Here is a 27,926-nt window from a genome sequence, read left to right on the forward strand (position 1 = left end):
TATGAACCCTGGAAGATCTCTGCTAAATACTTTTTAGTTTACCCACTGCTGTTTCTATCTGATTTCATTCAGACCAAAAAAAAAAAAAAAAGTCCTCTTGTCTTGAGCAGATGTCTCAGGTGCTAGCACTGTGCTGCGACAGACTTCAGCAGACTTGTCACAAAGCCTGAAGTCTCCTCCCTTTGACCTTTAAGAAAAGTCCCAACTTAAAAATTACTCCCAGACACATCTTCTCCCCACCCCCAGAAAGAGGGAGCAAGGAAAGCTGTGTCATGTTTCACCTTAAAATCTTGTTAATCTGATTTTCAATTATTTTTTAAAAGTTTTCCTCTGCTAAACGTACCAGATAAGTGCATGAGATTTACTTTGGAGACCAAGGCAATCCTGCACCAGAAACAGGTCAATCCTGTGAGTGATTAGAAAGTCTCCTACAGGACTAGTCCATGCAAATTGGACTTAGCACAAGATCTGACTTCAAAGGACAAACCTGATGGTTAAGTGGAGAAAAATTATTCCCTTATGATTAAAAAGAAACCGGTCTATTTCGTGCAGCCCAGCGGCATGGTTGCGCCGCTAAAACGTTCTCCCGTCTTGTCTGTCTTGTCTCTGCCCTGTGTGAGGAAGCAGGGAAAGAGAAGCCAATCGCACCCTCCGAGTTCTCTCTCCTTGGGGGAGCTCTGGGCCAGCGCTACTCTGAGCGAGGTCTGCGGCCAGGCCATGGCCATCCTTCATGCTGCTGGTTACCCTTAGCAAGACAAAGGACTTGCAAGGGAATATAAATCCGTTCCCCCACGAAGCACACTTCCTGGTTCAGCTGTAATTCACCATGAGACTTTCCCGAGGAAGCCGGGTGGAGTCACATTCTGCCTTAAGCTTCTGGTCTCGGTGGGCCTGGGGTACCCGACTGCACTGCACAGCAGGAGGAGGGCTGCTGGGCTGATTCCGGGGAAGCCAGGGAGTTACTCCCGGTTGCTGACAGCAGCCACACATTAGAGGCAGCCCGAGGAAAGCGTATATTTTAGGGAGACAGAAATAATGAACCTCGTGGAAGCCCGAGAGCTGAGATCATAGAGCTGAAAATAGCGCCAGGGGTGCCAGGGGCCAGTTCCGGAGCCGAGGGTCTCCAGTGAAGGCACCAGCCAGACTAGCGCACCCACAGACCTGCACCGTGAAAGGGACAGGTTTTGCCTACAGCTTCTCCTCCCTCCTGACCAGGTATGTCATGATATCCTGCACTTCAATCGAATCCAAAGACAGTATGTGAGGTCACTCTTCTCTCAATGAATGCATCAAACGTAAAGAAAATCCGGAGTTATTAAGCCTTTGCATGGGGATTTGGGGAAATACAAGGCATTAAGTAATGCTTTGGTGAAATCTTTTACCTTCCATCGGCAGTGATTTAAAAATATATTAGATGGGGCAGCCCGGGTGGCTCAGCGGTATAGCGCCGCCTTCAGCCCAGGGTGGGATCCTGGAGACGGGGGTAGGGGGGTGGGGGTGGGAGTGGGTGGGGGGTGGGGGGGGATGAGTCCCATGTCTGGTTCCTTGCATGGAGCCTGCTTCTCCCTCTGCCTGTGTCTCTGCCTCTCTCTCTATCTCTGTGTCTCTCATGAATAAATAAATAAAATCTTAAAAAATATGCATATTAGATGAAGGAGTAGCACACGGTGCCAGTTACCATAGATAAGAGAAAGATTAGTAGTGAACTGTTTAAAACAGACACAAACTAATTGTCTGAGGGACAGATCTATCCTGCAGATGTACTTTAATTGGCCTGCATGTTGCTTTTATATATAAATGCACATGAACCCCCGCATGTATATACATATACATATATGTGTGTATGTGTATATATTTGAATTAATTCATGTATATTTACCCATATGCATTGGTTTCCTATGGCTGCTGTAACAAATTGCCATAAACTTGGTAGCTTAAAACAGCACACATTTATTCTCTTACAGTTCTGGAGGCCAGAAGTTCAAAATCAATTTCTCTGGGCTAAAATTAAGATGTTGGCAAGGCTGTGCTCCTGACAGGGGCTCTAGGAGAAGGCTTGTCTCTTGAATGTTTCAGTTTCTGGTGGCTACCAGCAATCCTTGACTTGTGGCCACATCACCCAATCTCTGTTCATATTGCCTTCTCCCCTTCTGTGTAAAATTACTTTCTCCTCACTCATAAGAACATTTGTGATGGCATTTAGGGCCCACCCAGATAATCCAGGATAATGTCCCATCTCAAGGTCCTTAACTCAATTACATTTGCAAACACACTTTTTCCATATAAGGAAGCACTTATTGGTCCTAGGTTAGTCTTGGGGACCTATATTCAGTATGCCATACCACATGAAATTATTATTTGGCTCATTTTAATCTGTAAAAGTGATTTTCATATGGTAAAATCTAATAGTTGCCAACAAGTAAATCAGATTTCATATAAATACAGATCTCTCTCTCTCTCTCTCTTCTTTTAATGCGACAATCTGGATATGCCAGAGCCAAATCCTGAATAGTAACATGTCTGGATGTCAGTAGCATCTGCCCCCAGTCAGACTCACCTGTAAGCTTCGACTCACTGTTGCACCCAGATATCTACAGTACTTACTTGGACTCTGAATGGATTTGAGTTTATTACCTATGACTTTAAATCACATACAAAACTCACATACATAAATCACACACATACACACTGTTAATACAATGGCCAAGCTGCCCATTCTACAAGGCCCTGGCAGATAACTTGCACACACAAATGACATACAAAATGGAAAGTAATAACACTTACTGATAATGAAAAGAAAAAGTAGTTTCAATAGCTTTCATCACGTTTCTTAAAATGCTTTATGATGGGGTATTTTTAGCTAGTTTGTTTTTTGTCACCCAATCATAATAATGTTAAATTCTATTATTTTTTGAAATTGGGAATTATACCTTCCTAAAAATCTCTGGAGGACTAAATGTATTTCATTATGAAGAATTAATATACTTTACAAATGTGTACTTTGCATCAATCGCTAAAAAGTGAGTTGGACCGACGTCAGGTTGACATTTTTTGTAGCTCTTTTTAATTGAATCAAAGGGAGGAGGGTGGGAGCAGAGATGTGTGGTTGGTACTCCCAGGTGAGTTGGTGTTTTTGAGAAAAGTAAAGGTTTGTAAATTCCTTCTTTCTTTCTCCTCTCTCCTCCCTTTCCTTCCTGCTATGCTTTTTCTCTTCTCATGTCTGAAACAAGTCTACTGTATGATTTGGGGGTGGGGGAGGGGAGAGGTTAAGGGAGACAAAAGCTTGATGTTTTGAATTAAACTATAATAATTGAGTTTTGAGTAGTCAAAGCTCTGATGAGACAAGATGAGCATCTCCTCCAACTCAGGATTCTGGGCAGGAGACTCAGCAGCTAAAGGTCCTGGCTACAATATAGTTAACTGTTTTCTCTTGATAACAATAATGTGGGTGCTAAGAGTCAAGTTTGTAGGTTCTTCTCCAGGGAAGAGTAAGTGATGAGTTAAAATGTACCATTTGTCAAAATCCTGATCATGAAAACATGTGGTTTTTGTCTCCATTTTCTTCTCCAGCACATTTTTAATTAGTATCTTTTAATTTTTTTGTTCATTAATTCATCAGATATTTCGTGAGTATCTATACATGCTTGGCATTGTATAAGATGATGGGAATATTTCAGTGGAAAGAATAAACAAAATCCCTGAATCTTGAAGACCACACTCTAGTGGGAGGAGCAAATAACAATAAACCCAATAAATAAGGGAATGATCTCCTACAATAGAAGTTGATAAGATGCCTTGGGGACCAAAAGTAGGATAATAAAGAGCTTGGTGGCTGGGGTGTGAGTTTTATTTTATTTTATTTTTTTATATAATAAATTTATTTTTTATTGGTGTTCAATTTACCAACATACAGAATAACACCCAGTGATCATCCCGTCAAGTGCCCCCCTCAGTGCCCGTCACCCATTCACCCCCACCCCCCACCCACCTCCCCTTCCACCACCCCTAGTTTGTTTCCCAGAGTTAGGAGTCTTTATGTTCTGCCTCCCTTTCTGATATTTCCCACACATTTCTTCTCCCTTCCCTTATATTCCCTTTCACTATTATTTATATTCCCCAAATGAATGAGAACATATAATGTTTGTCCTTCTCCGATTGACTTACTTCACTCAGCATAATACCCTCCAGTTCCATCCACGTTGAAGCAAATGGTGGGTATTTGTTGTTTCTAATGGCTGAGTAATATTCCATTGTATACATAGACCACATCTTCTTTATCCATTCATCTTTCGATGGACACCGAGGCTCCTTCCACGGTTTGGCTATTGTGGACATTGCTGCTATAAACATGTGTGGAATCAGAAAAGACCCCAAATAGCCAGGGGAATTTTAAAAAAGAAAACCATAGCTGGGGGCATCACAATGCCAGATTTCAGGTTGTACTACAAAGCTGTGGTCATCAAGACAGTGTGGTACTGGCACAAAAACAGACACATAGATCAATGGAACAGAATAGAGAACCCAGAAGTGGACCTTGAACTTTATGGTCAACTAATATTCGATAAAGGAGGAAAGACTATCCATTGGAAGAAAGACAGTCTCTTCAATAAATGGTGCTGGGAAAATTGGACATCCACATGCAGAAGAATGAAACTAGACCACTCTCTTGCACCATACACAAAGATAAACTCAAAATGGATGAAAGATCTTAATGTGAGACAAGATTCCGTAAAAATCCTAGAGGAGAACACAGGCAACACCCTTTTTTAACTCGGCCACAGTAACTTCCTGCAAGATACATCCACGAAGGCAAAAGAAACAAAAGCAAAAATGAACTATTGGGACTTCATCAAGATAAGAAGCTTTTGCACAGCAAAGGATACAGTCAACAAAACTAAAAGACAACCTACAGAATGGGAGAAGATATTTGCAGATGACGTATCAGATAATGGGCTAGTTTCCAAGATCTATAAAGAACTTATTAAACTCAACAGCAATGAGTTGCAGTTTTTTTTTTCTTTTTCTTTTTCTTTCTTTCTTTCTTTCTTTTTTTTTTTTTAATGAGTTGCAGTTTTAAATGGGCTGGCAAGATGGGCTTCGTTAAGAAGGTAACATTTGCTCAAAGACTTGGAGGAGAGAGGCGGAGCCATGGGAATATTTCGAGAATGAGGATGAGTGTATCATTCTGGGAGGACAGCCAGGACAAAGGCCCTGAGGTGGGACACACCTGGTGTGTTCTGGGAGCAGTTAGGAGGCCAGTGTGCCTGGACCGAAGAGAGTACAGTAGGAAATAAGGTGAATGAGAGAGTCTTAACAAACCATGAAGGGATTCTGATTTTTACTCTGAGATGGGATGATACAGCGGGATTTTGAGCTGAGGAGTACTATGATCTGATTTGTGTTTACCAGGCTCACTCTGGCTGGTCTCTGGGAGTTAGATTATAGTTAGTCCAGAGTGACAGCAGGGGGATCAGAGAGGAAGCTTCTGCAAAGAGCCACACAAGAGAAGATAATGACAGTGCTGGTTGCAGGAGTGGGTAGATGAATTTTTGAAGGTTGAGTCACAAGAATGTCCTCACAAAGACAGTATGCTGATTAGAGCCAAGACCATTGAAATATCATTGGGCCCCAACAAAATATAATGTAAGAAGACTTCAGGGAAAGGACTATAACACAGAACAACAATAAAACTCCACAGCATGCCTAAAATGTAAAATGATCAAAACATAAGTTTAAAAAAATGAGAAAGGATGAAGAACAGTACTGAAGCTGCAGAGCTCCCACTCAGTGGCCTCATCGTTCACAGGGTCTGCACCATGATGTGCTATGTGAACTATTCTCATCCTCCTCCAAATAAATAAAAGTTATAGTGCCATCTGCATTAGTAAATTTTTCTGAAAATTCCATAGGAAAACAGGAAACAGTATTTATATCACATGCAAAAGTACTAAGAAATGTCTTAAGACATTTTTGTTCTTTATTATTGATTAGTCCTCAGATACAAGCTTCTCCACCCTCATACTCTATCCTTGCCTCTACTACGACTCCTCTGTGGAGTTTCTTTACTGTCTAAAGGCATTAAACGCTGGCTCTCGGCTTTGAGTCCCCTCCATGATACACAAACCAAATAGTGGGCTCTTCCCCTCTCCTCGCTGCAGCAACTGGCTGTGCTGTTGGGAGGCAAGCATGCCTGTTAAGTTCTAATGCTCTTCTCCAAGCCTTGATTAAAATATTAGCCCCCAAAATACAGATCTTTGATTGGATTAGGGATGCTGCTGCCCCCCCTCCCCAATAATTTTCCTATGCGTTGTTACAAAAAGAAATTTGAAATTCCTATCATAGGCTTAGAACATCCACCCCTTTGGAGGGTTTCTTCCAGAAACAGAGAAAAGAGGAGCACGCAAGACTGCACGCAGCTGGTGGTGTCCTGGAACCAGCTCATGAAGGTTCACAGGAGCCATCTGTGCATGCTCTTTCCAACTTCCACATTCAGCAACCTCATGTTGTAGCTTGAGCTCAACTGTGATGGTAATACTTCTACCACAGGAATTCTCTGACTGCAAGTCAAAGCTTTTAGGTTTTCCTATAGAACTGATTTGCCATATATCTCTGCAGACAGGTCTTACTAGAAGAGATGGTAGCAAAAATGATAGTTTAGTTGCCAACTTGGAACAAAGCCGATTGAGAAGTCTAAATTAAAAGGTTTCATAGAAATAGAATAGAAATCAAATATGAAAAAGCTAGCTTTTATTCTATCTAAATACAGAATGAAAATTGAACAACGTGGGACTTACTGGTACAGTAACCCATTCTTCCCTGATCCTTCCCCTTGTAACTAAAAACTCTGGACATAATACAATAAACAAGGATACAAAGTGTCTGAGAGGTGGAGAGAAGGAGGCAGGCTGCTCAGGATCCTTGGGATTTCAGGAACAATGTGGTGGTGAATTCCCTGGGTTTCCATATTGTATCCCGCGTATGCCTGCTAGGACACAGCAGAAGCCACCAGCCCAGCACCTCCAACAGACATACACAAAAACATGTTTCCCCCAGCCAAAGGCCTGGGGAAAGGATAGCCTGTCAGAAGAAGACCTTTTTGACAATACCCTCTACACTCTAGCAAAACACAAACCTGCAGCCCTCTCTGAAGTTTCTAGTAGGTTTATCTTGCACAACCCCACTCTGCACTGAAGCAGATGTCTTGCTCTGATTTCCCCTGCCAGGTTGTGTCTGCAGGGCTGAACATGAAGTAATCTTCCATCCCTCACCTGGCAGAAGGAGTTAGTGGCAATATGGTTGGACTGCTGGGTAGTGTTGGGGGAACCAAGCAGGCAGTCCCTGCTTGATGGAAGTAGGCAGTGCTCTAAATCCCCCATCCAGATAGTGTTCGTGGGGTCCTGTGAAGAGCAGAGTCTCCACCCCACCCTGTGGCAATGGGATATGATGAAGAGGTGGTAGGCAGGAAGAGTCACCATTTGGTTTCACCTCTGGTGTCAGGAAGGTCCAGTGATGAGGCTTTACCCCACCTTAGAAGAGAACTAAACAAGGTATGCAAAGCAGGGCTAGTCAGAACGCCTGCTCATTCCCTTAAATAATCCTCTTCCGTATGAGTGGAGCCCAGTATGGAGAGCCTCCATCCCACCCAACATCAACAAGTCGGAACAATGTGGAACGAGGCAGAGGAGTCAAGACACTGTTTCTGCAACCTCCCTACTCCCACCCCATGTCAGCATGGCCCAGTGGGGAACTGAGACTCTACCTCCCCACCTGGAATCAACAAGTCTGAATGAGCTTGTCAAAGGCAGGGCTAGCAGGCACTCTGCCCACACTCTCTCTCCTCTGGTGCCAACAGGGAGCTGAGATTCTACACTCATTCTTCAGTCACAAAGCAGTGTGAGCCAGCCTTTTGCTGTTGCCCTCCCTGGATATCAATGAATCCTGGTGGAGAGCTGATCTTATCCTCCATTTGAAGATAATGAGGCAGTGGAAGGTGGTGTCCACTTTTCCTGAGAAAGTGTTGGGGGACTGAATTCTGACATGTCTTCATTGAGGCAATGTGAGTCAGGGTCCCACCTTTTCAGGGGTGGTGTCAGCACTGCCCCAAGAAAGCTGAACATGCTTACCTACACCTCAAGAGGGGCCTACCCGCTAAATAAGATTATATGGAATTCCGAGTGTCGAATTATCATATTCAAAATGTCCAGGATACAATAAAAAGTTACTAGTCATACCAAGAACAAGAAAAATCACAAAAATGAATGAGAAAATACAGATGTCAATGATGAGGTGAATCCAATGTTTGAATTATCTAAAAAGGATTTTAAAGAGCTTATGGTAGAAATGCTACAAAAAACAATTATAAGTTATCTTGAACTAATGAAAAATAGAAACTTTCAGCAAAGAAACAGAAGCTATAAAAACAAAAAAGAACCCAAGTCAGTTATAAAACTGAGGAATAAAAGAACTGAACAGGTCCAGTGGGTGGGTTTGTTATAGAATGGAGATGACAGGATAGAATTAGCGAACTTAAGGACAAATCAGTAGAATTCCTTAACCTGAACATACAGAGAAAACAGATGGATAAAAAAGGGACAGAACCTTAGGTACCTGTAGGACAGTAACAAAAGAGCTAGTATTTGTCTCATTGGAGTTCCCAAAGGAGAGAAAGAGAGAGCAGAGCTGAAAAAGTTTTCAGAGAAATATGATTGGAAACACTCCAAAGTTTGTGACACAAACCTACAGGTTCAAGAAGCTATAAGAATCACACATATGATAAACCCAAATAAGTTCACATCAAGATGCATCAAAATTAAACTTTGGAAAACTTAGGTAAAGATAAGGAAAAAAACTTGAAAGCAGCCAGAGAAGAAGGACACATCATTTCTAGAGAAACATGGATCTGAATGATAGCAGGTTACTCATCTGAAACTATTGAGACCAAAGTCTTACAGTAAACATCCCAATTAAAAGTACTATTAAAAACTTGGCTTCTGAATTGGGAATGAGACAAAGATGTGGCTTCACAGCTTCTATTCAACTTATCTCTGAGATTCTAGCAAGTACAATAAAGCAAGAAAATTAAGTAAAATGCTTAATAATTGAGAAGGGAAAAATATTTATTTGAAGATACTTATTGTGTACATGGAAAATTCATAAGATCTACAAACAATTAGAATCAAGAATTGGACTTAGCAAGATGACTGGATACAAGGTCAATATGAAAAATCAATTTCCACATGCCAGACACAAATAGAAAATTAAGTTCAAAGAATCCCTACAGACTATTACAATCAATACTTGAATTTAGTAAGATAACAAATAGATAATTATGATATAGGAAATTAAGAAAGCATGAAAATGCTTAGGAATACATGTAACAAAATTAGTGAAGACTTCTACACTGAAAACTACAAAACATTATTGAGGGAAATTAAAGAAGATCTAAATAAATAGAACTATATGCCATGATCATGGATTGGAAAGCTTAGAATTGTCAACATGCCTTTTTCCCCAAATTTATCTATAGATTGAATGCAATCTTATTAAAAATCCCAGTGGGTTTTTTTTTGTGTGTGTGTATGTGTGTGTGTAAAATTAAAAAGCCGACTTAAAAGTGAATATGGAGATGCAAGGGGGCAAAAATAATAAGGTGCATTTGAAGAGGAGGAACAACAAGGCTGGGGACCTATACTACTAGACACCGAGACCCACCAAGAAATGACAGTAAGTAGGATGGTGTGATGCTGACCCAAGAATAGACACACTGGCCAGTATAACAGAAGAAAGAATTCATAAACAGGCCTGCACATATATGATCGCCTGACTTGTGACAGTAGTACACTGCAGTACATTGGAGAAAGGACAGTCTTTTTAAATAAATGGTACTGGGTCAATTGAATATCCATATGGAAAAAAATCTTGGCTTCTATTCCACCCCCACACAAAAATCAATTCCCGATAGACTGCAGATGAAAATATGAATGGTATGACAATAAAGATTTTAGAAAAATGTCTGTATGAGTATAGGTAAAGATTTCTTAACTGTGGTGCAAAAACCACTAGTCGTAAAGGAAAAAATTAATATAGTGCATCACATTAATATTAAGAATTTCCAGGTATGGAAAGATACCATGAAAGGAGCAGAAAGGCAAGCTATGGAGTGGAGTTATATTATTTGCAATACATGTATCCAATAAGGGATTCATACACATAATAGAATATATATAGAATAGATATATAATTAATATAATAGAATATATAATAGAATATATATAGAATAGATATATAATTAATTAAATTATATATATAGATATAATATATATAGATATATATTAATATATCTATAATATATATAGATATATATTAATTAATTATATATAGAATAGATATATAATTAATTATTATAATTAATATAATAGAATATATATAGAATAGATATATAATTAATATAATAGAATATATAATTGTATAGTATGCAATTTATGTGTATTCATATATTATAATACTATAAATTTTATATAACATATACATATAAAGAGGGCAGCCCCGGTGGCGCAGCGGTTTAGCGCCACCTATAACCCGGGGTGTGATCCTGAAGACCCGGGATCAAGTCCCGCGTCGGGCTCCCTGCGTGGAGCCTGCTTCTCCCTCTGCCTGTCTCTGCCTCTCTCTCTCTTTATGAATAAATAAATAAAATCTTTAAAAAAGGAAAACATATACATAAAGATATAATGTATAAGTACTGTATGCATATATGAATTCTACTGATCAATAAAAAAGCAAGAAAACCAATAGAAGAATAAAAGACTTGAACAGACACTTCCAGAAGAAGGTATCAATATGGTGAATAAACCTATGTACAGAGGTTCAACTCCATCAGCAGGGAATTGCAAAAATAAAACCACAATGCATCGCTTCAGCACACCCACCAGAATGCCTACAATGAAAAAGTAAAAAACATCTAGTGTTGATGGGACAATCATGATCTCTTGTGTGCTGTTGGTGGAAGCGTAAATTGGTAAACCTCAGTGGAAAACAGTGTGGCAATATCTGCTAAATCTGAACATATGCAGACCCCGGTTTCACTTTTAGGTATATTCCCAACAGAAGGGCAAGCATATGTTCACCAGGAGCACAAATGAGAATGTTCATAGAAGTACTTCTTGTGGGACTCCTGGGTGCTCAGCTGTTGAGCGTCTGCCTTCGGCTCAGGGCCTGATCCCAGCATCGGGATCAAGTCCCACATTGGGCTCCTTGCATGGACCCTGCTTCTCCCTCTGTCTGTGTCTCTGCCTGTGTCTCTCTGTGTCTCTCATGAATAAATAAATAAAATATTTTTTTTAAAAAAAAGAAGTACTTCTTGTAATACCTCAGTATTGGAAGCCACCAGAGCTTTCATCAAAGCCAGCTGACTGGGGAGTCTGGGTGGCTGAGTAAGTTAAGCATCTAATTTTTCATCTCAGCTCAGGTCTTGGTCTCAGGGTCATGAGTTCAAGCCCCGTGTTAGGCTCCATGCTGGGCTTGAAGCTGACTGACCTGAAGGGGGGTCATGGTCACAAGTAGGAGTCCTACAGCAGAAACTGGCAGAGACCTTCTAGCAGGGGACTGCAGGTCTGAGAGTCTGGAGGGGCAGGGTCACTGGATGCCTGAAGAGATGCCACAGGCATTGCCTCCTCTATTCCCCCATGATGTCAAGTGAGACCACAGAAGCTATTGCCTGAGTTTAAATCTAAGAAGCCCGAGAATAACATGTAAGTGACTGAATTTCTTTGGAATATTTTAGATCAACCTTTTTAAAAATCACTTTCTTGCTTCTCGCTTCTTTTTTAAAAAAAAACTATAATATTTTCCATCTCAACCATTTTTAAATGTACAGCTCAGTGGCATTAAATACAGGTGTGGTGTGCTACCATCATCAAAAGGACTCTTCTCATCTTGTGAAACTGAAACTCTGTCCTCATTCAACACTAAATTCTATTTTCTGTTTTCAGGAATTTCACTACTCTAGAAACCTCATAAAAGTCACACAGTAGTTGTCCTGCGTCTGGCTCATTTCATGAAGCATAATGTCATCAAAGTTCATCCATGTTGTAGCATGTGTCAGGATTTTCTTCCTTTTTAAGGCATTATAATATACTATGGTATGAATATACCATATTTTGTTTATTCATTCGTCTGTTGATGGACACTTGGGTTTCTTCTGCCTTTTTGGATATTGTGGATAATGCTGCTCTAAGCATGGGGTAAACTATCTCTTTGAGCTTCTGCTTTCAATTCCCTGGGCTGTCTATCTGAAAGTGAAATTGCTGGGTCACATGATGATTTTGTTTCATTTTTAAATTAATTATGGAGAAACCACATATTGCTTTCCATAGCAGCTACACTATATTACATGGAATGTTTTGGATGAGCTTGTAAGTGAAAGGGAAATCCAAGACAGAAGCAAAATTCATTGTAGGAAAACAAAGAAAATTACATTTATTTTCCACACCAGTGTTTGCAGACTAAAGAAATGTATAGCTGCTGTACTAGTTTGAGTGAAGTATTCTGCTTTCTACCTGCTGAAGTTTGAGTTCAATAACTTGCTCCTTTTTTTTTTTTTGAGTTTGCATACTGCCCAAAAAAGATGAGTTGCGTAAAGTTTTGCCTTTGCATTCTGTGTCTCAGTATCATGGAAGCATAGCCTTTCCCTTATGTTTTGTGGGATGAGAATTAATCAAATTAATCAAAAGCTTTAACTATGGAACAGTTTTCCCTCCAGATGTCATCCCCCTTGACATCTGTATTGGATTGGATTTTGTGGACCAGCCTGCTTTAAACGTTGTCAGCCCTTTGTTTCTGTTCCTGTGTTCTTCCTACTCCTCTGATTGCTCTCTACCTCCCCCTGTTCCCAAAATGTCAACAAGGGTGTGCCCGTGGCCTTCCTCTCCCCATGGCAGCCTCAGTGAGCCCTATGGCCTGTGATCTGGGGGAGCCCTCGGAAAGCAGAGCAGAGGCAGAAGCCTCTTGACACTGCCATTGCTCTCTGTGGCCAAGTTCCTGGTGTGGCTGAGGGATCGGGGAAAGCTGGGGCTGAGATGACTCAGAGGTTCCTGCCCAGGCAATTGGATGGTTTCTCCATTTGCGAGGAAAAGCAGGAGGAAGGATAGACTCTAGAAGGGCGATAAGAACTTCAGTTCTAGACATGTTGAGTTTGAGCTGCCTGCAGGATACTCAGGTGGCATATGCTGCTGTCCTATCTCTCACATCTACTACCCCAGGCACAGTCCCTCCTGCCAGCACCCTCACCACCTCTCACCTGGCCCAACCAAAAGCCTCCAACTGGCCTCTTTGTCTCCTGGTGTCTACTTCCTCTTCCAAACCACCCTGTGCTGCTGGATTAATCTTCCTAGAACACAACTCATGCCATTATGTTTGTGAGTCATGCAGTACATGCTACCACATGGTCACATCACACACTACCACACACCAGGTATCACACAATACACACCAGCATGGTCACATCATATACCACCCTAGACCATGTGTCACACAAGACACACTACACACAGTCACATCATATACTCTGCTCACACACTACATGCCACACGGTACACACTATCATATCACATGCTATCATATATCACACATTGCATGCTACACACTACCACAAGTCACATTCCATGCTTTCATACATCACACCACTTTACAGAGTTATACACTATGACATAATCATATCTCATATAAAAACTGTTATCCCTTAACAACCTCCAAGACACAGCCTGTCCTCCTATATTAAGTTTAAATTTCCCACCCTAGAATTCCAAATAAATTAGGATGTTTTGGGTTGAAAGACACAAGTTTTGACTTCAGATGTCTTAAACAACAAGGATACTTAATATTTTTTATGCCCAGTTAGATGGGTAACATTAACTCCAGTTTGCAGAAGAGGGAAGCAGAGACCCCCAAATTCTTACCAGACTCATCCAGCACAAAACAGTTAATGCATATTTGAGTCAAGAATTAGCCCCACCTTCTCCGTCCTCCAAGCCCCTACTCTATGCCCTCCTTACACAGCCTGGTTAGTTTATCTTTGCGTATCCATTCCTTTCTCTAAGAGATTAGCTTGAAGGAGATGTTGGCAGATGTCAGGATGAACATGTTTTTCAATTTTGAGCCAGTGAACCCGCTCAGAACCAGAAACTTGGGCCTTGCTCTCAATATCTCCTACCTCTCACCCTGCCATAGCCAGTCTCTCATGGATTCTGTCAAACACATGTCTCTCCAACCCTTCTCACCATCCCTCCTGCAACCACACTGCTAGGCCCACCACATCTCCCTCACTTGGGTAACTGGTGTAACCTCCTGACAGAGCTCCCCACTTTCAACCTTCCTCGCTTATGGGTTGATCTTAGCATGGTAGCCCAAACTAACTTCCTGCAATTCAAATGTGGCCATGCCACCGCCTTCCTCAAAACTTTTTAATGGCCCTTAGGCTGTTGCTTGTCACTTTGGGTGATCTGGCTTACCTTTCCTACCTCACTTATCACCAAATTCCCCTCTCCTTCTGAGCCCTATCTGGAACTTCTTTTGTTTCCTTGAATGTGCCATTCTCTCTTCTGCCTCTGGGTCTTTGTAGATGCTGCTCCCCTTTGCCTGCAACAATCCCAGCTCTGCTTCCCAAAGGCTTTCCTTGATGTTGGAGACTGGGAGAAGTGCTCCCCCAACTTTTCCACAGCACCCTCTGCTGCCCTCTCATGGTAAGTATCTTACAATTATTTACCTGTCTGACTTGGGCTAGACCATGAGCAACATGAGGAAAAGGACTGTGACTAACTTAGTCGCTGAGTCCCGGGGTCTAGCACTGTGCTTGGCACACAGCAGACAGTCAAGTTTCTGCTAAATCAAGAAAACAATTGTATGAAGTGACTCTGACAGATTCACTGTCTTTCTGGGTGAGGTGACAGGAAAAGAGAACCAAAGATGGTAAGTTGACAGAATAAGAAGATACAACCAAGAGAAGGCATCAGTATGAAGAAACAGCTAGGCTTGGAGTTCCAGCTTAGACCTGAAAAGTTTCCAACAGTGTCAGAGAATTTGCAGAAAGTTTGGGCTGAAAAGGCCATCAGCTGTCAGCATGGCTCAGCCCCTCACTTCACAGATGAGGAAATGGACGTTTATCTTATCTAAATCTACAGTGGAACTAATCGAGAACCAAACTCTTTGGTGCTTGGTGGTGGTTATATGCTGAAGCCACATGGTTTCTCAAGATTTCTTGGCTCTTCCTACAGCTGTGGCAGGCATCGGCTCCAGTTCCAGACAGGAAGTTGGCCCGGACACACACCAGCCACATCTGTGCTGTGGTTCCTACAGCCTCCACCACCGACTGCATCTCACTTCCCTCCATAGGCCTGCCCTGGACTCAGAGCACCTAGAAGGCTGCCCTGCTTGGAAGCAGCCTTTGTGCAACCCAGGTAAAATAAATTAACCTCCCTCCCAATTTTCTGTCCTCCATTGCCACGATGACAACATGCTCATCCCTCAGACCTGGGAGTCTCCCGTCTTTTTGTGCCAGAGGCTCACATCAGAATCCTTCCTCCCCTAATCTGATGCTGCTGCCAGGTTTTTTTTTTTTTTGAAAGTGTTCTTTCCTGGTGCCTGTTTATCATTATCAGATATTTCTTCCACAGAATGCTATGTCACACATTTCTCTCCTGGGCACTATTCAAAGCATTTAGGGCAAGCAGTCAATGCTGCTTTAGGAACAGAACTTCTAGAACTCACATGAAAACTAGCCTACTAGAAGCCAGATGCTCACAGGGATGGTCTGCTGAGGCTGGAGCCAGGACTAGGAGATTTTGGTTGACCTTTCCAGCAGACACTAAGTTCTGGAGGGTTGATAAGGAAAGGAAGAGAGAGCTCGAAGCTACTCAGAGGGAGGGATGAAGTCAGTGATTCTGTCTGCCTCTTATAAGTGACAGAGAGGGGAGACTTCACCCAGAAGGTAGAGGTAGACTGTTTGTGGGGGTGAGCTGGGTGGAGTGAGAGATGGCAGACAGAGGGCCTGGGAAGTACTTTCACAAGAGGTTTGAGAACTCAGACCCCGACTTAAGATTCCACCTCCTGTACAAGGAGTGTAGCAGGTGGGAGGAGCAGAGCAAAGCACATGCCCTGAGGCATCCAACTGTGGGGGCCCAGATAGTCTGCTCACTGCAGATGGGAGGGAAGTCACAAACCCATCATCTTGCTGTAGAGCGCCTGGCACATGGCTGTCTGCTGCCCACTGTGAGCTGGCATAGAACAGAAGCCGGCAAACTAGGCAGCCTAAAGCATTTACTTTCTGGCCCTTTAGAGAAAGTTTACTGACGCTGGCATAGAGGGGCTGGCTGCATGGATGCCTCAGAAGAGTATTGCATTGAAGGTATTTCCATTTATGGAATGGCCTTCACGGACCCAGGTTCAGGTTCCCGAATGACCAATGAGGGACCAGACCCTTCTCTTTGAGGTTGTGGGGGGCAGACCCCTGTTGTGAGAATCTACCTCCCAGCATCATCTCATGGGAACTCAGAGGCATTCTAGTGTTTACAACTGGGCTTACAAATACTCTGCATATCCAGGATTTTATTTTTATTTTTATTTTTTAAAAGATTTTATTTATTTATTTGAGAGAGAGAGACAGAGAGACAGAACATGAGCAGGGGGAGAAGGAGAAGCAGGCTACCCACTGAGCAGGGAGTCTGAGTGAGGGCTCCATCCTGGGACCCCAGGATCATGACCTGAGCTGAAGACAGACAGTTAATCAACTGAGCCCCCCCCAGACGCCCCTCAGGGCTTTTTAAAAAATTAAATAGTATTTTTCAGCTGAAAGACTAATACATAACATGTGATTTTTTTAAAAGAAGTTATGCAATGAAGAGACTTCCTTCCACCCAAACTTCCAATTCAAAATAATTACTCTTGAGAGTTTCTCTTGGTATCCTTGTGTGCGTGTATGTCTGTATCTTTTTACTTTATACAAATGGAGGCTCTTGCTGTCTTGCTTTTTTTTTTTTTTAACTTAATAACATAATGAGAAGTTCTTTCTACATCAGCAAATACAAATCTGGCTCCTTTCTACTGTCAGCATTGCATTCCTTTGATGGAATCTACCTCATATGAATGAACTACTCCCTTATTAAAAAAAGTTGTTTCCTGGGGCGCCACAGTGGCTCCAGCAGTTGAGCATCTGACTCCTGATTTCAGCTCAGGTCTTAATCTTGGAGTCGTGTGTTTGAGCCCCATGTTGGGCTCCATGCTGGGTGTGGAGCCTACTTAAAATAAAGTTGTCTCCAGTGTTTGTCTGTTGCAAACAGTTCATTCTTTGTACAATGAATGAATGTAACTGGGGCATGAATTCCTGGCTGTGGAATTGCCAAGGAAAAGGGCAAATGAATTTTAGATTTTTATACATACTGACAAACAGCCCCCGTGAAAAGTCATGAATTGGTATTCATGTTCTCACCAACAATAAATAGGAAATCTTTTCCCCTAACATCTTCCTTAACATTAAGCCTATCATTACCAATTTGGTAGGTGAAAATGACATTCCACTGTACATCATTGAATACCATTGTATAAACTATCAACTTTTATACTTATTTATTGGATCTATCAGTTCATGCATATGTTCATTGAGATGTTAGAGTTTCTCTTTTTAACACCTCCCACAACTCATTACACACACACTCCAGATTATAGGGACTTTATCTATCTCATATGCCCACTGTGTATCCCCAGAGCAAAGCCTAACTATACCTGACATATAGTAGATGGTTAATAAGTATTTGTTAAATGAATGAACTTAAAAAATAATTACATATTAAGACAATTAAGTCCTTTACTTGTCACTATGTGTTGCAAATAATTTTTTTCACTGTCATATTTCCTTGGTTTTGTTATTTATATTTTTTTGCTGTGTAAAGGGTTCACAAAACTTTACATGATTAAGGATATTATTCTTCAATTTCTTTAAAATATATTTTGCCATAATGTATGTGGAATGGCTCAAACTTAAATTTTTCTGCTTTGGTGTGTTTTTAAAGACACTTAAATGACTGGGTGAGAGGGGCACTTGGTGTTATACTATATGTTGGCAAATCACACTCCAATAAAAAATATACACAAAAAAAAGACACTTAAATGGAACTCTTCTAGAATGCCTCTGCATGCTGGTTGACCCATTAAACCTCGTTGTAAGCACATCATGCCTCTATGTCAAGGCGCTGGTTCACATTCCTGAGAGGTAATCTTAACATTGCAGGCTCTTACACTTGGACACAAACAAATTCATAAACTATTCCTATAGTAGGTTTTGTGACAATGGAATGATGGGGCATTGTGATCAATCTGGAACATTGGTTGTTGTAGAGAGAGAAGGTTGGTGTAGAGAGCCAAAGGTGCACAGAGAGAACATTGAAAATTCCAAAGATGACTTTGCTTATTTCATAACAATTCTGGCACTGGCTTGGTTCAGATGTCTTACTTTTAAAATATGTGCAGTTTTGTTTTGGATTTTGCTCATGTAACACATAGATACCAATCCTGATCCGCCTTGCCCCTTGAGATCTGTGGAGGATTGGTCATTGTGAAGCCCACTCAAACGTTTTTGAGAATTCTTGCAAGTATTAAGTTCTCCTGCTTCCTCAACCTCTTCTGCTCCAGCTTATGCATCATTTTCTGTAGGATGCCTCACATGAACCCCAGTGGAAACACAGATCCTTCTCCACTGTCACTGTCCAATCATCAACAGAAATCTTCATGCAAATCTTTGTGTATTTTTTAAAAGATTTTATTTATTTATTCATGAGAGACACACAGAGAGAGGCAGAGACATAGGTAGAGGGAGAAGCAGGCTCTCCATAGGGAGCCCGATGTGGGACTCAATCCCAGGGCCCAGGGATCATGCCCTGAGCCAAGGGCAGATGCTCAGCCACTGAGCCACCCAGGTGTCCCTCCTTGTGCATTTGGTAGAATTTACTGAAGACATTTTGGGTAAGACTTTCTACCATCATGGAGGGACCATCCTTCTATCCACCCTAACCCTATGTCTCTGCATGTCATCCTCCCCACAGGAGTGGCCTAAGAGCTTGCAATTTTTCTCCATCTTTTAAGACAAGTAGCACACCTCTACCTGCTGAAATTTTGTCTAGCAGTAAAAGGAGAGCATGGGTCACCTTTAACACAAAATTTAACACAGAATACCTTTAGTGCCAAATTTTTCCAACAAAGACAGTTTTACAGTTTTGTCCCCAAATAGAAACTTGGTGCTGTTAAGAACATAAAATGTTCTCCACTTGTTGCATTTATGATACATTTTGACAAGCCCACTCTTACTTTCTCCCATTAAACTCCAACTATCATCACATATAACCATCCATGTGCACCCACTTCTCTCCTTGCTTCTCACTATTTCTTGCTATCCATTCTAAAACAACTCATCAACCAATACGAAAGTCAAGTGAATCAAAATGATTGATAGTCTTTGGGGCATGGCTATTTTTTCTTGTTTATTGCAGTGCAGTGATTACAGATGAGGTCTAGAACCACTCCCCTAGTGGAACAGACACTTAATGGGCTTAATGGTTCCTTGACTATTTGAGGTCTTAGGAGAAAGTCCAGACCGGTAGAGAAAAGGCAACAGGTTGAAGGGGATAGTCTAATAATTCCTCTGACATTGGGGGAGTCTACGTAGTCTCAGGCATATAGAGTCCATGCAGTGGACAAGTGAACCAATGACAGCGAATCTAGTAGCTAATCACACAAGGGAGGATTTACCTGGTGCCCTGGATTATAGGTACTTGTGTATCTACATTGCCAGTGGGGGAGCATCAGTGAAATCTGATGACAGGGAGCAGACTCTTGCCATATTCTGAAAGGCAGAATTGCTGACCCTGGAAGAAGGGTGAAGGAGTCTGAAAAAAAAAATGAATAGGATGTATAGTCTCCTAAAACTGAAAGTGGAAAAAACCCAAAGGGAAGCTAAACTTAATCAATGAAGTCTCTGGAAGAGGGACCAGCAGACTATAGCCTGTTGGCCAATCCAACCCACCACCTATTCTGTAAAGTTATAGTGAAACACAGCCACATCTATTCATTTGTATATTGTCCAGGTCTGCTAGGTCAACTACAATAGTAGTTGAAGCAGAAGTCACATGGCTTATGAACCCTGAAATATTTACTATCTGTTTCTTCACAGAAGGAAGTTTGCCTATCCCTGCTTTAGAATATGAGCTCCCGAGAACAGAGAGTTTAGTTCATCCTGTCTATATCCCTATTTCCAGCGTTTACAAAATGCCTGGCACATATTAGGTACTCAGTCAGTATTTGCTAAATGAATGAATAAGCAAATAAATAAATGAAGACCTGAATGTTCAGAATCTCATACTTTCCAAGCTCCTTTCTTCAAAGAGCAGGACTGGCCATGGAGACCACAGTGGGGTCTATGGAGAACATAGCAGAACCTTGAAGAGCATCCCATAGGCAAAGGGAGATTTTTAGACATCCCTAACTGCTTTACCAGCAGAAACCTCCCCTATGTGTCTATTTCTAGAAATTAAGCTTAATTTTAAATCTACAGAAGTAGCTAAGCACCCTGATAGTCACTAATGAATTCTAATGGTTAATTATGCTTAGTCTCTTAATGGTTTTCTCCCTCCAGCAGGGCCCTCTGTTCTGGCTCTGCTCAGAGGACACAAAATATTACCTACTGATAGTATTTCTTAAAAAAAAAAAAAAGGCTTTGAGTTCACTGCAGATTTATTTTCTTTTTCTTATTGATCCTTCTTGTTTTTCCTGATAACTAATACCTAACAGGAAGGAAAATATAAGAATGGCAACCAGCTAGTCAGGTTCAATTTTCAGTTTTTAAATGACTGCAGCTGACTTTTCTGACCTTGGGTGAAGGTTGGTGTTAAGTGATCACCCCACTTCCTCAACCACCAAAATTTCTAAAGAAGTAAAGCAAAGGCCTCATTTTAAGATCAGAACTTGACAAGGATATCAAATCCCACCAAAGGCCCAAAAACTGCTAAACAAGAGGTACCCCACTTTGTTAAGCCTCCTGGATGGCATGTATCAAAGGACACCATGATCTTTTTCTTGGTCATTTCTATGAGGTTTCTCTTTTTTAAGGAAGAAGGGAGATTATGCTATGACTGACGAATCTTTAAACTCTGTGTGATCAGCCTTTGTCTTAGTCTATTTGGGTTATAACAGTACCACAGATGGGGCAGGTTAAATAACAGAAATGGGGACACCTGTGTGGCTCAGTGGTTGAGCATCTGCCTTAGACTCAGGGTGTGATCTCTGGGTCCTGGGATGGAGGCCCACATTGGGCTCCCTGTAGGGAGCCTGCTTCTCCCTCTGCCTATGTCTCTGCCTCTCTCTGTGTCTCTCATGAATAAATAAAAATAAAATCTTAAAAAAAAAAAAAAAAAACAGAAATGTATTCTCACGGTTCTGGAAGCTGAGAATTTCAAGATTAAGGTGCCAGCAGATTTGGTGACAGGTGAGGGCCCACTTCCTGGTTTGCCGACCGCCATTTTCTTGCTGGGTCCTCACATGGCAAAGAGAGAGAGAGATCATTTCTCTTGTGTCTCTTGTGAGGGCACAGATCCCGTTCATGAAAGATCTTCCCTCAGACCTAATCAGCTCCCAAAGGCCTCACCTCCAGATGCAATCAGACTTCAACCTATGCATTTTGGGAGTCCATAGCATATGTCCTTCATTGTTAAAGCACTAACATTAGTAAGTGAAACACATGCTTTCCTGGCTTTTCTGCCATTGTGATTGCTTTATATCCTCTGAGGTTTTCCGTAAGGAAGTAGGATGTTGGTTCTAGTCATCACACCCGCCCTTCTCTCATTTGCATTCAATCAATGTACACTGTTTACCGTGGAAAACAAGGTGCCATCGTTACCAGAAACCAGTTGTAAAATTTGGGGGAAAGAAAGGGAAGATCTTGGGAGCAAGCAAGAGATGGGCAATCAGATCCTCTGTATCTGTGAATCTGCACATCCATTTGACAGTTGGGTTTCAATGCATTCAGATCTGGAGTGACAGGAACTTGGAGAGGCTTTGGTCAGTGGCTTTCCTGGAATCACATTAGAAAGCATCCAAAGTGTTAGTGTCCCTTCCAAAGGAGTTCGCAGAGAAAGTGTTAACATAAATTAAAATTAGATCAGGTAATATCTTGGAGGAGTTCCTCTGTCCCCTTGCTCAATTTACCTCTCTGTGATGATATATATTGATGACCAGACTTGTAGGTACTCAGTAATTATGCACCTAATCCCCTTTGTACACATTTTATGCATGTGTGACGAATAACCTCACTATGCAGCCAGCACCACTCTGCTGCAAAGTAGAGTTTGAAGAGTAGAACCCCCTTTTGTGGTTAAGGTATGTTTGGGATATGTGTTGGCATATGCAAAATGATTTTAGCTTGTAAAGTATTTAAGAATAACCCCTACCACCACCACCAACAAAACAAAGTAGAAACCAAAACCAAAACCAAAACCAGAAACCTACCATAGTAATACACACCATTTAGTCAGCCTTGGGTCTTGGAGCACAGAGAGATGGCCTCCCTTGACTTTGGGACAGTCCATGGCATCAGAAGGATTTGGAAGTTGCCGAGGGACAGCCTGAGGGTCAGAGTCCTTGGTAGGTAGAGGAAGGAAGAGAGAGAGCACAAGGACTTGATGCTTAAGGCTATAGTGTCACCCTGTCACCTTTGAAGATGCAGAATGCTGAGCTGGTACCCAGGACAAGTCAGGGCAGGGCTACTGAGTGCCAGAGTCCCCCATCTGGATGCTACAAACTTTCTAGCAGAAGCTACTGTGCTAAAGAGTCTTTACACTCAGATGTCCCCTGGGAGAACTAAGAGAGCGAGGAGGATTCCAAATTAACTAGGGATTCACCCAAAGGGAACTCATTGAACCTAAAAGTTACTGCATTTAATCCAGAAGTGACTGAATGTCAAGGTTCTGTTCCTTTTTTTTTTTTTTTTTTTTTTTTTTTTTTGCCATTAAGCCAAACCAGGGATTTGTAGCTACTTAGGCCATGGCAGACAAATAGGCACCATTCTGTTTTTGCACACTGAGTTACTCTGTCCCTGTCTGACAACAGTAATGTCCACCCTGGGAATGGTTAAGAGCAGAGGCTGAGAATGAACCTGGGGCTTCGTTTCTCAGCACCTCTTGCCCCACCCTTTACTAATCATGAGAACTTACTGTGCCTCGTGGTTTTTTGATTGGGAAACTCTGGGTAAAAATAGCGCCTCACTTGTCACCATGATGATTCCGTGAGCTCCTCTGTGCTGCGCACTGGGCAGTCAGGGAAGGCCACCACCTCACCAGGTGGCACTTTTACATTGTGTTCTGCATGATATCCCCTGCTCTGGTGGTCCTGATGTGGTGGTTGGCAGACAGCTGCAATAATGTCGGATATTATTATTCTAAGTGAGACTACTGAGTTCGTATTTCATTACCTGCTCTGGAAAGTCCTCCCTGCCATACCTCCATCCTTCCCCCCACCTTGGGTAAAGGTTTTGTGAACCTCTAGGTTCCCCAACAGCCCTACCTTTTGTCCATCTGTCTCACCTCCTAAACTGAACTCCCTGAAGGTCAATATCATCCCTCTTGTTCATTTGTCCTGGGGCCAGCTATAACTTAGGGAATTTGTACAAGTAGCGAGTGTACCCGGCTGTTACATGAGGAGTGGGCAGATGAGGCCAGGGCTTCTGATAGTAGATCTAGTGACCTTCTGATCACATGTTTTGGGGCTTCCAAAATAATAGAGAAGTAAGTGCAGAGATTGGGCAGCCAGCTAGGAGAAGGACCACGATGTAGTGTATTCATGTCCTATTGCTGCTGTAACAAATTACCACATACTCAATGCCTTGAAACAACAGAAATTTATTTTCTCACAGTTCTAGAAGCTGCAGTCCAAAATCAGTATCACCAGATTGAAATCAGGGTGATGGCAGGCCATGTTCCCTCTGGAGACTATGAGAGAATCCATCCCTGTTTCTTCTAGCTCTGGTGGTGGGAGGGCTGGTGGTGGTATTCCTTGGCTCGAGGCCTCCTCCTTCCAGTTTTCCAGGCCAGCATCTTCAGATCTCTCCATCTTCATATGGCCTTCTCCTCCTCATGTGTCAAAGTCCCCTTTGTTTTTCTAAGGACAGTTATGACTGCATTTAGGGCACACCTGTAATCCAGGATAATTTCCCCATCTCAAAACCCTTTAATTTAATTTCATTTGCAAAGACCCTTTTCTGAAAAAAGATAACACAGATTTCAGAGATTAGGACCTGGATATCTTCTGAGTCACTATTCACCCTACTACAGGTAGTTTTTTCCATAGAATTTTCCATAGAAATATCTTCACTTACTTTTTTCTTGTTTTTGTGTGGGGGAAAGCAGTAATGGCCTGAATTCCCAGGAAATTGACTGGTATTGTGGCACCCTGGGGCCCTGGAGGGGGAAAGCCCATGACTGTCATATTCTTCCCCGAGAAGCAGAGCCACTTAACTGAAGTCTGTTCTGTAACCAGAATTTATTGTGCGTCTTGCATGTATATAACATTCATGCAGATATGTGTTGGAGATGGAAGGATGTTAAAACCAGATCAGGGCACATTTTGAAGAAAAGTGAAGAAGATAAAATTCAGAGGCACACATGTAGTCACTAGTCAACAGGTGCTTGATTAAAACCCCAGGGTTATCTTAAAGACCAACCAAATAGGGATTTAATTGAAACTTGGTTCAATTACCAATACTACCCATGTGTTCCGACTCTCCCAGACGAGGCCACTGAGTACTGTTGACAAGGCAGTGAAAAGTGCCATCGGTGACCCTCTGCAGAAAATGCAGATGACAGATCCCATTGCCTGTAGATGCTGTTTGTTTGTTTTTGTTTTTTGTGGTTTTGGCTAACCTACAACTCAAAGTAATACCTATAATATTTGTATAGGACTGTGAGACACATCAGTTTCTGAATTCTCTGGACATTTGTCAGGATTGGTGCTGAATTTAAAAAGACCAATAACTGATTTGGGGTGGGTATTTATATTTTTTCAGTGTCTTGTTTGTAACCTGCAATTTTCCTGTAATCTATTTTCAAAGTGAATTTAGAATTGGTTTCAAAAATTAATGATGCATATGAAAAGCATGCTAGCATAAGTTTTGCAGATTTAATGGAACTCCAGAAAATGATGAATATTACATGGAGGTTTCAAACATAAAAGCACACTCCCATATGAGCCCCTAATAGTATTCACTGAGGAGATTTTAGTATTGGATGGGTGTGTTTGGGTCAAAATCACAGAATTTTAGTTCCTAAAAATAACACTTTGAGATAATCTATTATATAAAAATCTCTATCTATCCCTGCTTCTCCTTATTGAATTGCATTACTCAAGCACTGTGCCAAAAGAAGCTACCTTCACTCTATACCGCCTCTTCATGCTTCTCCAATAGCATTTCCTGATAAATCCCCTGTCCAAGCAAGGAGCACAGCAGTGCTTTTAAATGAAAAAAATATGCCTTCTGAGTCTTCAGTTCATTATTAAACAGATATCAACTGTGCAAGACTATTTTTCAGTTTGGAGTTTGATCTAAACTGACTGCTATTTGTGGAGGTAAAGGCCAAACCTTAGAATGCCACTGGCAGGGAGAGGGTTAAATGGGCTATTTGCAGGGGCCTCCCAGGTGCAAAGAACCACCTGTCCCAGAGGTACAGGGATAGGACTGAAGGCAGATATCAGTCAAAGGGCTTCGAACTTGCATCCTGCTAGGAACAATGATCCCCGTCTTGGAAACAAGGCAAAAGGATGGAGTGCGCTCTTCAATGTCATCTCTAGGGGGATGTAACTTGGTTTGCACAACTGATGTAGGGCCAGACATTTCCAGTTCTGTGACACTGATAGATGTGATTAATTTCTTTTCTGATTCTGAAATAAGATAGCCAAAGGTTATGATTTCATGACAATGGGAACATATTCACTACTAGGATCTAATTTAGTACTTATGTTAGCACTTCTGTAACTCTCACAAAAATCCCAAGTTTTCATACTCTTCTCGTGAACTGGTGCTGCCATCCTTCTATTTCCCCATTAATGAGTTGAATAAAACTTTGGTATGTGTGTTCACTATATATTGTCAAAACCATTTTAAGGTTTTTTAAAATTATATTTTCACACCTGTTACCAGACCACACTGCCTCTACTGACCTATGACATAGTACTGTTTATAAATTCCTCAATACCCTCTGAATGGCTCATTCATATATGTGTTGTTAAAAGCATTAGATTCTTCAATGTAAACATTTAAAATATGGCACAATTTTTGTATCTCTGTTTTGGCATTATATTTTTAATATATTGGGAGTCTTAAAACATGAAAGAGGGCTTGCTTAACTTCTGAGAAGCCTTGGTTGATCATCACCTTCTGAAATGTGCCAAAAGATGTAAGGAAGTTTCTCCTTGTTGCCAAATTGTCAATGGAATTTTAAGACTTATTGGGCATTGAGAAACATTAACACATATCTCCTTCTGCCCCTTTCTTTCCTGAAATAAGAACTTAAGGATGTCCCAAAGGGAAAGAAAACTTTCCCTTTGATTTGGTTTTTTATGTCTCCCTCACAGTCTGGGTACCATTAACACCTGACATCAAAGTCATAGGCTAAAAGCATGACCTTCCACAAAGGAATTCTAGAGAAAATTTCTTTTCAAAAATGGCCAGTTAGGATCATGGAATTTTGGGAACCCAAAGATAGAGGCTAGAGATTAGGGATTGCATTCTAGGGCTGCCCTTGACAATTCTGAACTGTGTGCTGTTAGCAGGGACCCCTGGATCTGTGCAGTGCATTACTTGAACATAGCAGCTCTGGATGGGTGCCCATGGGAATTTAAAATTAAGCATGTCCAAAGCTGCATTCTGATGCCTTCTTTCTTGTTTTCCCCATCTCAATAAATAGAATAAATAGTACTTATTTTCTCTTGATAAACCTTGGAACCAATCTTAAAATCCCTTCTCTTCTGAGGCAAGCCAATCAAGTCCCAATAAGGCTACCATCTACCAATCTCTTGAATTCATTCACAACTCTCCATGTCCTTTGCCTTCAGCTAATGTAAGCAGGGTCTTTTACATACTGTTTCCTCTGCTGAGAACACTCTCTTTCCTCCTTGCCCCCTTAGCAATGACTTCCTGACTCCTTAGGCCGGGTCAGAACCCCCTGTTACAAGTTCTCATCTTTTATTTCTGTTTCAAACCATCTACCACCATAGAAATTGTAGAGATAAGTGTTTGAGTATTCAATGTATCACTGATATGTAGAAATATTTTTTTCCTGTGGCACAATCAGTTGGGTATCCAACTCTTGATTTTGGCTCAGGTCATGATGTTGGGTTGCGAGATTGAGCCCAGGGTCAGGCTCTGTGCTCAGCATGGAATCTGCTTGGGACTCTTTCCCTCTCCCTTTTCCCTTTCCTTCCACATGTGCTCTCTCTCTCTCTAAAATAAATAAATCTTTAAAAAAATATATATATTTTTCTTTCTTCCTCTTTTTGTGTGTTTGTTGCAAATGCCTTTTACCCAACCTTGATACAAGGGCAATTCTTTTTCCAGGTCACAATGAAAATGTACTTCCTTCCCTCTATTTTCTCCACTGCATGCAGACCAGGCAAATCTTTCTAAAGACCAAGGACATTCTACCCTTGAGAGAGGGGAGACATGTTGTCTGTTGCAAATGATTTGGGAGTAGGTCTCATAGGGACTGAAACTTTTCCTGATGGGTGAAGTTCTATTGGAAGAGATACAGGGATTTTGAGTTAAAACAGGCTGACAGGGGGGATCTAGGTCAGCAGGGTCAGATGCAGATTTATGATAAGGAGAGGCTTCTGGATCTGGGGAC

At 41.5% G+C, this 27,926-nt stretch overlaps 1 long non-coding RNA gene across 1 annotated transcript in view; it reads left to right on the plus strand.

Moving 5' to 3' along the window:
• The first annotated feature begins 851 nt into the window (after positions 1–851).
• Positions 852–27,926, plus strand: part of LOC140619819 (uncharacterized) — a 38,350-nt gene continuing 11,275 nt past the window's right edge. The window contains exons 1-3 of the long non-coding RNA XR_012019663.1: positions 852–1,215; positions 14,618–14,738; positions 15,270–15,452. This is a non-coding gene — a long non-coding RNA (uncharacterized lncRNA). The remainder of the gene's footprint in view (positions 1,216–14,617; positions 14,739–15,269; positions 15,453–27,926) is intronic.

The sequence above is a fragment of the Canis lupus genome, chromosome 1, assembly GCF_048164855.1.
Source record: "Canis lupus baileyi chromosome 1, mCanLup2.hap1, whole genome shotgun sequence".
In the NCBI taxonomy this organism is placed as follows: Eukaryota; Metazoa; Chordata; class Mammalia; order Carnivora; family Canidae; genus Canis; species Canis lupus.